The following is a 14,381-nucleotide window of genomic DNA, read 5'->3' as shown; positions in this document are numbered from 1 at the left end:
TTTATGGAATCATTCAAGAAGAATTGACATGAGTTCTTTAAAACACTGGTACAATTCAGCTCAGAATTCATCTGGTCCTGGGCTTTTCTATTACTACTTCAATAGTTTTGCTTGAGATTGGTCTGTTTAGGTTTTTTTATATCCTCCTAGTAGGATACAAAAATTGTGGTAGGTCCTTTGTGTCTAGGAATTTATCAATATTTTCTAGATTCTCTAATTTAGTGGAGTATGTGTTTCCAAAATACTATTTAATAATCCTCTGAATTTCAGAGATATCTGTGGTAATATCTCAGTTTTCTTGTCTCATTTTATTAATTTGGATATTCTCTTTCCTTGTTTTGATTAATTTGGCTAATCAAAACAAGGAAACAGATAACCAGGTTGCCAACTAGAGTAGCCTGGAACTGAAGCTATTTGAAATAGTTCTTAGCTTCCCTTCTCTCCAGTATAAATCAGAATAGAATGTGAAGTACTGTCCACAGGGGTTTAGTCCAGACAGACTAGATTGATGTACACCTAGGGTGGAGCTGATGCAAATTTCTAAGTGGGAATTTCCAACAGTTGGGGTTAAGCTCTGATCAGACCTTTGAAATTTTGTCAGGTGCTATCTCCTAGGACCAAGCAGATTTCTATCTCTGCTGAGTGTCTCAATCTCAGAGGCCTCTTGAGAACTCCACTCACAGGATGAGATAACCAAATTTCTACAACTCTTACAGACTTCACCACCCATGAACATGGCCTTCCCAGGCTCAGTTCCTATTGTAATCATGCCTGCCTGTTTAGCTTCCCAACTCTGTTCAGCTGGTTACATAAACCAGCCAGATTCAGAGGGAAAATGAGCCACATTCCCCTCCATATCCCTAACCTGAGTCCCCTTGGGAACAATCTTCTCTAGGCCTGTTTCAATCCCACTCTAATGGACACACCCTAGGCCACACTGTAGGTCCTTGTCAGCACAGTATTGCAATATTTGCTATGACCTGGGTTCCTGTTCCATGATGCAACAGGACATCTTCAAGATGGCTGCCTGCCTCAGCTCTTCCAGTTGAGAAACACAGAGCACTTTTAAACACCAGCTCTGGGAGTTTGGCTAAGTTCAGACTGCTTTTGTGTTCCACAGGCTTTCTCATGCTGAATTTGTGTGCCTCACTTCTGTCTTTCTGTTTGTGTTTTCCCTCCACTCTGTGGGGAACTCGTGCTGCTGCCACCACTGCTTTGGCTCTAATGCACACTTTCTTGTCCTCTGTTACAAGAAACCAAATTTCTGGATTTTTATGATTCTATGACTTTCCAGCATCAAATTTCAGTGAATTCCTTTTGTCACAGAGCTTTTTGAGGAGCAGAACTCCTGCTTCTTGAATCCCAAGCTATGGAGCAACTAAAAAGTGCAACTCTCTTCTAATCCATCATCTTTGATCTCTCTCTGGCATGATTCCAGACTCATTCTTATATTAAAATTTCACTCCTTTTTATGGCTGAAAAATATGCCATTCTATGTCTATACCACTGGGTTTTTCCAATCTTTTTTTTTATGTCTTTCCTCTTTACAGTTCTTCAAATTCAAATTTTAACATGACCATGAGTCAGCCATGACTGTCTAGAGGTGGCAAAGTTATTCCCAGTTAATATTCCACACCTTCTATGCTCAGGTTGCTGACTTCAGTGTTTATATAATTAAGAAGAAAATATTTAATGTGAGCACATGTCCTTTTCAAGGATGAGGAAATATTCATGGTTGCCACTTGGTCACTATGAAATGTTAAAAATTGTCACTCAAAATGGGACCCACAAACGCAAAGAAGTCAATCCATTATTAAATGTTGATGTCTATGCTACCTGCTCTTGCACATTGAGATATAATGAAACAGCTATAGAAAACCAGCACTATTCCATATACCAAGGTCTTTTTAGCACCTAGTTTGGACTGGAGTCTCTGAAAAGACATCCCTGTATAGTTTCATTTCTGTTGAAAATTGTTGTCATATACTTAGAAATTAAACTTATTTAATAAGAGAAAAGATGTTTCTAATATTTTAGACAAAACTTAGAACTCCTTTTATCTTTTTTTCTAAGTTCTCATACATGCAAAAAACAAAACAGAACAAAAGAAAACTAGCCAGCATCAGATTTCTGTCCCTTGTATGAAGGAGTGAGTAGTTAGTAAAGGAGAGGACTCCTATGATAATTGATTGATAGGGCTTTTTGTGTATGTGGGCAGAGTTATCTCTAGTTAATTTCTGTTTGATAAAAGTCAGAAATTGAAATGATTTATGAAAACCTGACCCTGGAAATACAAATTCACTTTTATCTCACTTTGAGTGAATGAAAATATTAGATTTTTGAACATATGCAATTCTTTAAAAATTTTTGTTTTTCTTTTAAGAAATTTAAATTTTCAGATCCAGAGTAACCACTGTAAAAAAATTGAGTTATCATGGTTTACCCAGATTGTACATGGATTCACAGAGCCACATCAATTAATAATAGTTATTTTTCATATTAATCAAAGGGAAATAACAGGTAGAATGAAAACATATTATCCTTCCAGAAGACTTCAATTGCTGACATAAGTAGCAAGACTTTTTCAATGATATTGACATTTTTATTATTTGGCAGCTCTCCGCAACTGCCACAACTGCCTGAAATGTGAAACCATCTTTAAGAAATGTTACATTAACAGCTGGGTGTTCTTCAGTATTGTATTCTGATGTTTTGCTTTGTTTTTATATCTTCTCTCAGTTCTGCATCATTTTGGTATATCAACTTGGCAGAGTTTAGGAAGTTAATAAAGTTTCAGAACCACTGTATTTTACTACATTTGTACTTCATTCTTTAGTATGTACACTATTGTTTATAGTGTGGTGATATAGGCTCCATGTTTATAAATGAACATCTTTTTTTCTCACATTTTACTTCCCATCATGGCAAAGAGCAGACAAAATTGATTTTAGAAAATTCATGTTATTTTCCATTGCAGACCTTAATCAAATATCATCTTTATGGTCTTTAATTTATCCATTTAAGTGTGTTTAATCAAAAAAAAATAAGAGCAAGTACAAATTTATAATTACCCCAAATAATACTTTATCTCAATGATAGAATATTCTCACATGCTTTTTTTTTAACTTTAACGTCAGCACCTTCACAGTCACTCACTAGCATAAACCTTTGTGTATTTTCTCTGTACTGGGGATTGGACCCTTAGGCATTCTACCTCCAAGCCACAACCCCTACCTTATTTATTTATTTATTTATTTGACAGGATCTTGCTAAATTTCTCATGCTTTCCTCAAACTTTTGATCCTCCTTCCTTAGCTTCCTGAGTAACTGGGATTATATGCATGTGCCAACAAGCCTATATATAGCTAATTTTTAACCCTCTGAAATGTCCTCTCCCTTTTACATTTTAAAGAAACACATAGGGGAAGTTCTTTGTTTGTAGTATTAGGACTTGGGGACACGGGAATGTATCCTAAAGAGCCACAATCCAGGAACTGAGAGTCCTTCAGTGGATCCTTCAGTTGACCCTGGCCTTCTAGTTTTCAGTTTATCAGTCACCTACCTGAGGAACATAACTGTGGTGACTTGAACTGCTCAAATGAGGTCTCATTTGAATGTTGTGCCTTAATAGGAAGAACCTTCCAGGTTATTCAATTCATTTTATCAGATCAAACATCACAAGATGAAGATAAAACCTTGGGCTGGGGATGTGGCTCAAGCGGTAGTGCACTCGCCTGGCATGCATGCGGCCCGGGTTCGATCCTCAGCACCACATACCAAGAAAGATGTTGTGTCCGCTGAGAACTAAAAAATAAATATTAAAAGTTCTCTCTCTCTCTCTTTCTCCTCTCTCATTCTCTCTTAAAAAAGAAAATAAAACCTTGTTTTTTATATTAAAATAATTTTATACTAGTACACAAGAAGAGATTGCTTTTCTTGAAGTCCTCACATAAAGATAGATGATAGATATATAATTGATAGATGGATAGATGAATGATAGATAATAGATATGATATAGAGGCTACTTTCAATACAAAATCATTTTTTAGCCAATGAGAAGCAAACTGTAGGGTGCATTCATCCCATCCTCCATTTAAAAATAACCCACAGGGGTGTGAAATGCCTGAGATAGAAATGACTACCACCACACACAGAGGGAAAGACCTCCTAGTACAGAGACACTTATGTGACACTTGCATTATTGAATGGGGAGTAAGTAGGTAAGCTTCATCTTGCTACCATTTTGAAATCCTGTCTCAGCCCCTGTCTGCTATTAAAAGCCTGCTCAGATGACCCGCCCTTTAACCATTTCAGCAGAGACATGGGTATGCATCAATTAGCAATTTGGAAGCCAATATAGAATGTTAGATGCCTCTGTTGGGAAAGAGAAGTTGGACAACATTCCAACTGAAATTATCAGTCCTGAAAATGGAGCCTTTGGCCAGGAACTTATATGTATTCTATGTTCTGTTCTATATCTGCTATACAATATTAAGACTCTCCCTTAATTGATAAAGATTTAGTAGTCCTTCAGAATAAGATAGCCCTAATGTTCAAATAGATATTCCACCATTATATCTCCATAAATATTTTATATTGTGTATACTATAGATTATAATATATAATGTATACTATACTTATATCATACAGTGTGAGACGTGGTAGATGCTGAGGATACCATGGCAAATAAAGCAGATCCTAACCCCACTGTGATGACGATTCTATGAACTTGTGGAGAAATGTCACTAAATACACCACTCTATAGTTATAAGACACAATTATATGTCATTGGGGTAATTATTGGTCAGTGCCTAGGAAGGCTTGTTGTTCATGATGGTGAGATAAAAAGAGCTTCAAAGAATGTGATTATTTGGGTAAAGGGGTCCAAAACTGGCCACTTCCCTTGTCTCCAATCTGTAGGTGGGAATCTTCATTATATAGTAAAGAAATGTACTCATAAAACATCTGAAGAAATTCATCTGCCACATAGTGGGAATGCAGTCTCTCATATATATCACACAAATGATAGCTAATCTAGGAGAGATAGAAAGATTGTAGCAGAAAATGGAGTCCCATAAAATCCATCTAAAATTGGGAAGGACTACTTCAGTAATCCTGTGAACAGATGTGGGTAGAATTAATACAAACAAGAGTGGAGGAAAAGAAAATAGATAAGCAACCTAATGCCACTATGGTACAGTTTGGAAGCAACTACCCTTATCTTCCAAGAAGGAAAATAAAGAGGAGATAGTCATGAATAATAAATTAACTCCTGCTCCCAAAAGAGGCAAAGACAAATTCCTGCTATTAAGAGGTATAATAGGGGCTGGGGATGTGGCTGAAGCAGTAGCACGCTCACCTGGCATGCGCGGGGCTCTGGGTTCAATCCTCAGCACCACATAAAGATAAAGATGTTATGTCCGCAGAAAACTAAAAAATAAATATTAAAAAATTCTCTCTCTCTTTTAAAAAAATAATACAATTAAAAAAGAGGTATAATAAAAGCACCATGAACTTGCCTGATGAATTTTTGGCTGTTTGCTTAAAGGATGAGTAAGTTGGGGGTCAAGGTTCAGGCATCTGAATTGTATATCTGGACTGGAGGCCATATATAAAATTAGCAGTACATTGGTCTTCAAAAATATTGAAATTAACAGTATTGGTGGATATGGAAGCTGAATATGCATTGATATATTGTATTCCTGACAAAGTCTCGGGCAAGTTAACTGCTATTGATGGGTGTGATGGGAAAAACATTAAGGGTTCAAGCTGTCAACACTTATGCTTCAGTTTAGACATCTGCTGCCTATCCACTACCTAGTGTTCATAGCTCCCATTTTTAATATGTAATTGATATCCTTATCTAATGGGATAGATTTCCATAAAACATAGTAAGGGAGTTTCATTTTATTGTCAAGAGATTAAACATGTGAGATGTAAAGCCAATATTAAGGAGGGATGCTAAACACTCAACCATTGATTTTCCTGAGCTTCTCTGTATAGTCACCACTAAACAGTGCCAGCTTCCAAATTGTTATCGAGAGATAAGGGACACCAAACATGAATTGACTAAAATAAACTGTGCTCAACCCATAGTCCTTTTAACTACCCTATGTGGCCAATAAGAAATCTGGACAGGACTTGGTGCATCTCAATTGGACTCTAAAAGGAAAACAAATCCTCTGATTAAAACAGAATGTATTTTGCCAGTGTAATAAGTCAAAATGGCATCAATTTTGCAATTCCTAAAGGATTGTTATATGAATCATCTATAGGTTTTTTCTTTTATGAACTGATTTTTTTAATGATTCTAGGGATTTAACCCAGGTCCTTGAGCATCCTGTGTAAATACTCTACAACTAAGCTTCATTCCCAGCTCAACTGCTGGTTCTTGTACTAACTAAAGGATATATTAATATTATTGGGGCACAGATACACCCAAGATGTAATTAAGGTGACTATTAGAATGTTATTACACAATATTAGCATTACAAAGACAAGGGCATTTCATTGAAATATTGGTATTAGCCACTTGTGCTATATGCATTCAGAGGATGAAAAAAGGGAATATATGCCACTTTTCACTATGAACCAACAGATGCCATAGTGATTGGGACTCAGTAAGTTACCCAGAAAATTAAAGGATTATGGTTAAGAGTTGTTATCAAAAATAAGCTATGTACCCTTTGTAAGTTACACTTAAAAGCTCTCAAGTGGTTTAGAAAACTAAAAAGCTTGGAGAAATGCAATGTACATTAACCATTGGAGGCAGTAAGTGTTCCCAGAAAATCTAATGCCTATGAACTTCAACTCTAAAGAGATGTAGTGAATGAATTAATGCTATGAATATAAATTTACTACTAATCCTAGTCACTCTTGTAGTTAAATATAAGCATACTGCAGAATATAATGTGCAACTGCAAATAAAGTTGTTACTTTTGTCTATTATCTTAGTCCAGACTTTTTTAGAAAAAAATAATTTAGAAAGACATTTGAAATAACATGTTCTAATGGCTCTTCTTTACCTGAAGAAAACACATTTGTTTTCCACTAGATAAAAGTATAAGATTATAAAGGTTTGAAAAGCAAATTTCCATGTCTCAATTTGAATCCCAACTAAAAATATTTTTAGGAAAGCCATGGTAAATGACCTATTTTATCTTGATAGTTTATTTGCATATGACGAAGCAAATTTGTCCAAAGTCTTTAAGTATGCTAAACAGTTTCTTGGTCAGTTACTTTGTTTTCTACCTCTAAGATTTCTAGTAAAATGCATCCTGTGCATTAACAACAAAAAAAAATTTCTCTACTGGATATTGAACCCTCATTTAGTCTAGGGAAGTGCTCTACAATTGAGTTCATCCTCAGCCTTTTTTTAAGACAGATTTAAGATAGGTTTCCCAGCTGGCCCTGGAAATTGTAATCCTCTTGCTTGTCTTCCCAATAACTGTGATTACAGTTGTGCACCCCATGCCTGGCTAATGATTTCGATTTTTGTTGGATGATGTGTCATGTGTTTCTCATATCAACCCCAACAAATATTTTAGCCATTTTATCTTATGCACCGCTATTATATGCTATTATATTTTCCTCTCCATTTGTATACTGTTCCATTACTGTCATTTCTCCCAAAATGGGCCCTTCTGATGATTTTGGATATGTAGAAAAAAGTTTTGTTCATGTGTTATGATTAAAGAGGTTTTACTAGTATAAGTAAGTGAATTTATACTATAATATAGGATCTAGTCTTTCTTTATACATTACTAATGTAGTATTCATGTCTTAATTATTATAGTATATTTCTTCTGTATTATGTAAATCCAGTAAGTTGTTCTGATATTTGTGTAGTATTTACTAGTATGAAGCCACCATATTTTACTTATGCATTCCTATAGTGAATGTTTGGTTCTATTGACATCATTTCAAAATCTTTGCATGAACATAATTCCCTTGGTAACTTTTCATGTGTTCCTCTCTGGATGTATGATAAGGGTTCGAGTCATAAGAGTGAAGTGAATAAATATTTTACCCAGGTCTATCAGGCTGCCCACCAGAATGACTGCCCAGGATAATCTAATTATGTGCACTAGGACTCCAGTTTAAGCCATAACCTCACCAGCACTGGTACCATATACTTCCTGATAGAATGAGTTGATATTGAGCCCTTTTTTCCCTGATTCCTGGTAACATTGAATATATACTCTAGAGTTGTTACATAATTGAGTTTCCCTTTCTGTATATTTCTGATTCAAACCTTTAAAATTTTATATTTTGACTTAATGGGAAACGAGTATGTTTTGTTCATTGCCTGTTTTTTCAGTTAGGTTGATTACAGTTTTGCACCCCATGCCTGACTAAAAGATGTATTTGAATGAATTAATGCTATGAATATACATTTTATTATTAATCCTAGTCAGTCTTGTAGTTAAATATAAGCATACTGCAAGCTCTATTGGTTTAATGTAGATATTTGCAAAGTTATACAAAGGAATAGATAGTGTTATGTTTTGTATGAGAGGTGTCCCCCCCCAACCAAGCTCACATTTGAGACAATGCAAGAAGTTTCAGAGGAGAAAGGATTGGGTTGTAAGATTCTTAAGCCAATCGGTAATTTAATCCACTGATAGGGATAAACTGAGTGGTAACTGAAGTGGTAGGAGTGTGGCTGGAGGAGGTGGGAATTGGGGTGTGGCTTTTGGTGTATGTTTGTATCTTGTGAGTAGAGTCTTTTTCTCTGCCTCCTGGCCACTGTGATGTGAGCTGCCTTCCTCCACTATCCTTTCCCATCATGATGTTCAGGCTTAGGTTGAGCCTTGAGGAATGGAGCCAGTCTTCTATGGACTAAGAGCTCTGAAAGTGTGAGTCCTCAAATAAACTTTTTCTCCTCCACAATTGTTCTGGTCAAATCCTTTAGTCATAGCAGCAAAATAATTTTACTGAAACAGATAGTAAATACTTAGGCTTTGTTGGTGACACCCATTTGCTGACTCATCTGCTCTCCTACAATGTCATAAACATACCAAGAGCCCAGCATCAGCTCCTGTTGCTGACAGCTCTAGCACCAGCAGTGCTGTCAGTACCTCAACCTTTGTGACAGCCCCAGCTGCTTTAGGACCAGTTGAGAGCTCCATTCCTGCCACCTTGAAGATTTTCTTCTAATGTCTACTGAGCAAGCACTGGAATAGTGAAAAACATTTCATAAATGAGTAATCCCACTTTTCCAATGTATATTTGCTATGGATGTTAATAAAATTCAAATTTAAATATATATATAGGATGACCTCAAAGGCAGGAGAAGAAGAATATATTCTTCTTTAACATCTCTCTCCAAACTACTCACTTTTTCTCCCATTTTTCCTCCCTCCCCAACTTACCAAGTAGCTTCCATAGCCACAGGCTTTTTATAATCTTGGTTGACTGTCTAAAAAAGTAATTGGAGTATAAATAGAAACAGAAATTCATTTATTTCTGTGGTTCCTTTTAGTTTAAACCAAATTAATTGGCCCTATCCATTATAGATTAATTCTGACTTCCAAGAACAAAGAAACATTTTATAAAGATTATAGTCATATTCTTAAATATCTAAAACTAACATTTTTCTTTCTACTTCATAGAAAAATAAATTCATAATTTAAAATTGCACCTTAATTAAAATATAGAGTTGATAAATTTTATGTTATATGTTTCTTATCACAATGAAACACTATACAAAAAGTCAATAATAATGCAAAAGGGTGATAAACATAATAATTTATTTGTAGATGCTATTAAATTCTTATTAACATGTATATGTTAGTAATTTTGACTGTTCTCTTTCTTCTGACAGGTATATTTTGAGCACAAAGTATAGATATGTATTTCTCTGCATAATAAGGACGTCTGTACTTAGTAAAACATAGTTATATAAAAAGCTAGAATTGTATTCAACAACCAAAAAATTCTTTGGTTTTGATGTTCACATAGTAACAAGAATATGACATTATTGGTAGAATGAAGATGGTATGTGGAAATCAATGAGGTATATAGGGGAATCCTGTGTAGGCCCAGATATAACAGTCATTGAATCATAATTCCAAAGTTTTCTGAGCTGAAAGGACTTTGGAAATGACCAAATCCAGCCCTGGTGTTTTTCAAGGAGTTGGCTCTGCATGTGTTGCTGTGGTGGGACAAGCAGGGTCAGGCATCTGTGTCTTAACAAAAGCTCTCAGGGGAATCTGATGCATATACCACTGACTCAACCAGGGAAGTAAAGTGACTTCTGAGTAGAGTGTCTCAGAAATGGCACAGGAGTTACATCCCCAAACCTTTGGTCTCTATTCTAACTATGACCCAAAGCCCCCAGCTGAGACTCCTGAGGTTTTACAATTTCACTAGAGAAGTATCACTAACTTCCAACATCATCAATAACCTCATCAAGATGTCTTTTTATATCATCATAGATTTTTGTCCCCTAGAAATAACACAGGTTATTACAACACATTTTAGATTTCATATTTTAATACAGCATATATATATATATATATATATATATATATATATATTATTTATTATAGAATGGCAGAACATGGACTCATCATCTATTAAAACTAGAGGTCTACTAACCTCCCATGCATTTTGAAGGTGAGAAAACTCATACTAGAGATATTATTAACTTTCTAAGCGTTTCAGTAATTTAATTCTCCTTTTCAGATCAATAAATTAGACTGGACTTCTTTACTCTTTGATAAGATGAGCTAATATAACAGGTCAGTTGTTTTGGCTTGGGTTCTTTCATGTGTAATTCAGTTTGTTGTGATTTTTGTGAATATTTTCTATTAAAATATTTTTTTTTCTGAATAACAGTATGCAGGCTACTGAGCAAAGGCAAAAACATCTGCATTGGTGAAATAAATTACGATGTTCCTTTTTAATATTAGGGTAATTCATGGTAAATTAAAGGGGATTTTAAGAATCTGTTTTTTAAGAAGTAACAATTTTAGGTAGGTAATTGCGAGAAGGATAGTAGTTATACAAGCCAAAGCCAGGTGATTCTTCCACAAGCTCCACAGAGATGGATCAATGCCTTGGACTGTCAAGTATTCTTCACCAGTACATCTAAAATTCAACACAAAATTTCTGATTACATTTGTAGCATCTGTCAAGGTTTACTCAATATATTCACTATTTCTTTCTTAGAAGCCAATAAGTAACCAAATCATATGAAATCATCACTTCATATATAATACCTATCATGGAGTGCTTAAAATTTTTCTAAATACTGTGCTGCTTGCACCTAGTAAGTTAAGGAATTCCTAAAATAACCCAAGGGGGTATAGGTATTACACACATTTCAAAGAGGAGGATTCATTAATAAGGATTAATGAATTTGGCCAAGTTTACAGTCACATAATGAACCAAGTTCTAGTCTCCTCGGATTTATTCCATTTCAAATTTATAATGCTACTCTTCTCAAAGGAAGTATTGATGAAGGAACTTTTCACCACTCCTAGTGGGTAAAAGCTCAGCTTTAACTGATGACACCTATAGACCTTACTGAGAGCATCAAAAGTTCCTTCTGGTTTGGCTCACCTACAGAATAGTTATCCAAAAAACACAGGCAAGAATTCTACATCTACAAATAGAGGAAACAAATGCTTCCAGGCAGTCAGGATCTGTCAGCTCTTGTACCATGATGGTAATAATCATCACAGACACTCCACTACAGAAAGATACCCAGGAATCAGACTTAGGTAGCAGCTGGAACACAGCAAGATGGAGCATTCCTGCCACAAGGTAGAAAAGTGGCTCTTAATAAAAACACCTTGTGCAGTCACAACTATTGCCTGCTGCCATTCTTGTGCATCTCTTGGAATTCAGCCATTTCAAAAATATCCTTGACCTCTCTGTGCTATTAGAGGAGCTTCTTATTTTCTCTTATGTGAAGGAGCCTTCTGTGAGCATGAAGCCTGTGGTAGCTTCTCCTTATGTGGTCTAATGTTTCCCATCCATTTCATCCTGACTAATAGCCTGGCACTAACTTTTTGTCACAAAGAGTATGCCCAGCTCAAAACAAAAAGAGTGGGTAAGGAAAACTCCTCTTAGTAGAGGCTTTATCAATCATTAACAATAGGGTTTGTGTTTTTACAAAGACTTAATTCTATACATTTGAAAAATCTAGGAGAGATTGAACACGCCAGATTCTCTTTTCCCTTGGTAATTTATCTGTTAACAGCAATCATAGAAAACGAAAGTAGTATTAAAAATTTAAAATGAGATCTTCTAAATTGATTGAAATTTGCACTTCAGTTTTAATGACATTATTCAAAAATAGATTTTTTTGTAAACTAACTGAAATATGTATTTCTTTCTCTAGAGGATATAGCCTTTGATAAGGAGTATACTGAGTCAATGTATAGACATATACACACACCAACACACACACAACTACGCAGGCTTTGATTTCCCATAAGTGTGAACAAAGAGAAGGGCGGGGATATCAGCAAAGCAACTTTAACCACTTTTATGCTACTGCTGCTCTTTGAGCTATTACTAATCTCCAAGGGATGGGCTCACTGGTAGCACAGAATCCAAGTGATCAGAGACTATGATCCTTCACTAAACTGTCAAAGCAATTAAGTTCAAAATCAATAGTTCTGAAAAAATAAGAACTGAATCCCACAACTAAAAATCAGAACAATTTCTCAAAAGGGTCTAAACAATTATGTCTCCACATTAAACTTAAACACAATTTTATGTTCAATACAGGAATTGTATGGGTGTTCATATATATTACTGTACAAGGACTCATATTTCAAGCGATAAAACTTAGAATCAGGAAGTTTTGTTAGCCTTGAAAGGAATCAAATCAGCTTTAAGCCTGGGGGCCTTTCTTAATCACATCATAGGAGTAATCAAACCCTTTGTGACATTGAACACAAACTTACATCACATAGGTGGAACAGCCACTGCTTTTTGTTGTATTGAGTCCTGGACAGAAGTTTTGTCCCCAAAATTTATTATACTGCAAAGCCTACAGCAAGGAAGAACAGAAGTGAAACAGACTTGGATTCCAAAAGTTTCCCAGAAATTATCCCAATAATGTCAAATCTAATCTTAATTCTATATTTACAACATGCCAAAGTCTCATATTCATAGTCTATTTCCCACAAAATACCTTATTTTTCCTGGAAATCAAGAGACCTAAGCTTGGGATGTTGCTTCCCATTGGCCAAGAAGTCATTCCTTCATCTCTTCCCAATTTTATAGTCCCGTAAACACTACAACTAAAATAATACAGTGGTGATCAAAGGTAATGTTGATTTATGATAATTATGATTTCCTCAAAACTAGTTGTAATTATGAGTTAGAAATTTGGTTATACATGGATGGACAGTCATTTTGGAGTTGATTGGCTTGCTAAAGCCGATACAGTTAAGAGTGTATTATGGTCTTATTTTTGCTTCTTCTATTTTCCCTAATTTCTCTACAACCTTCATCTTCCTCAAACAATGAGGTGATTGGGGAAAATCCATGTTACTCCTGGAATTTGTACTAACTGAGGCTAATAGGAGATTTTCAGTCATAAAAGGTAACTCCTGGATAGGACTCCTTCACTGTTCATGGTCAAAGCAATATGGATAGGCATTGTTTTTGTTGCATCCAGCTTGAGAATACATTTCCTATGACAGATGAGGTCAACTTACCATATAACCATAGTGAGGGATACTTAAGTACTGAATCCATGACAGCCAAGGGGCAAAGTTTCCAAAAATCCAGTGAAAAACTTATCAAAATCTAAAAAAAAAAAAACAAACAAACAAAAAAACCCATGAATCGGAACTAGTCCAGTGATTTACGAGAAATTCTAGATAAGTCTCTCCAAGAATTCTAGAATTTTCTATACACTTCTGCTAGGACCAACACTTTCTTAAAATTTCTTCAACTTATTCTAGACAGTAAGCATATCTATACCTCCACACAGCTAAGATAGTTTATGTATTAAAGGAAGAACAATATACCTATAGTCTGTATTATACATTCATTTATTTAGGAGATTCATGACAATATTATCTATATTATATTTTCCACTTATTTGGAACATTTATAATTATCAAGACTAAGTCCTCTAATTTCTCTGTGACTGCACATAAAAGAATACCAAGAAGTACAGTTATCCTTTGGTAGCCCAACGGTATTGGTTCCAGGATATCTAGTCCACAGATAACCAAAAATCTGCAGATGCTCAAGTCCCTTATTTTTAAAATGGCATAATATTTTCATGTAGCCCACATACATTCTTTATGCATAAATGAAAACATAGTGTTTTAAAAATCATTTTAATATTTCTTGATGCCTAATACAACATAAATACTATGCAAAGAGTTCATATGAATAGAGCAAAA

The sequence above is a fragment of the Urocitellus parryii genome, chromosome 10 (assembly GCF_045843805.1).
Source record: "Urocitellus parryii isolate mUroPar1 chromosome 10, mUroPar1.hap1, whole genome shotgun sequence".
Lineage (NCBI taxonomy): Eukaryota > Metazoa > Chordata > Mammalia > Rodentia > Sciuridae > Urocitellus > Urocitellus parryii.
Note: the sequence above shows the minus strand (reverse complement) of the source record.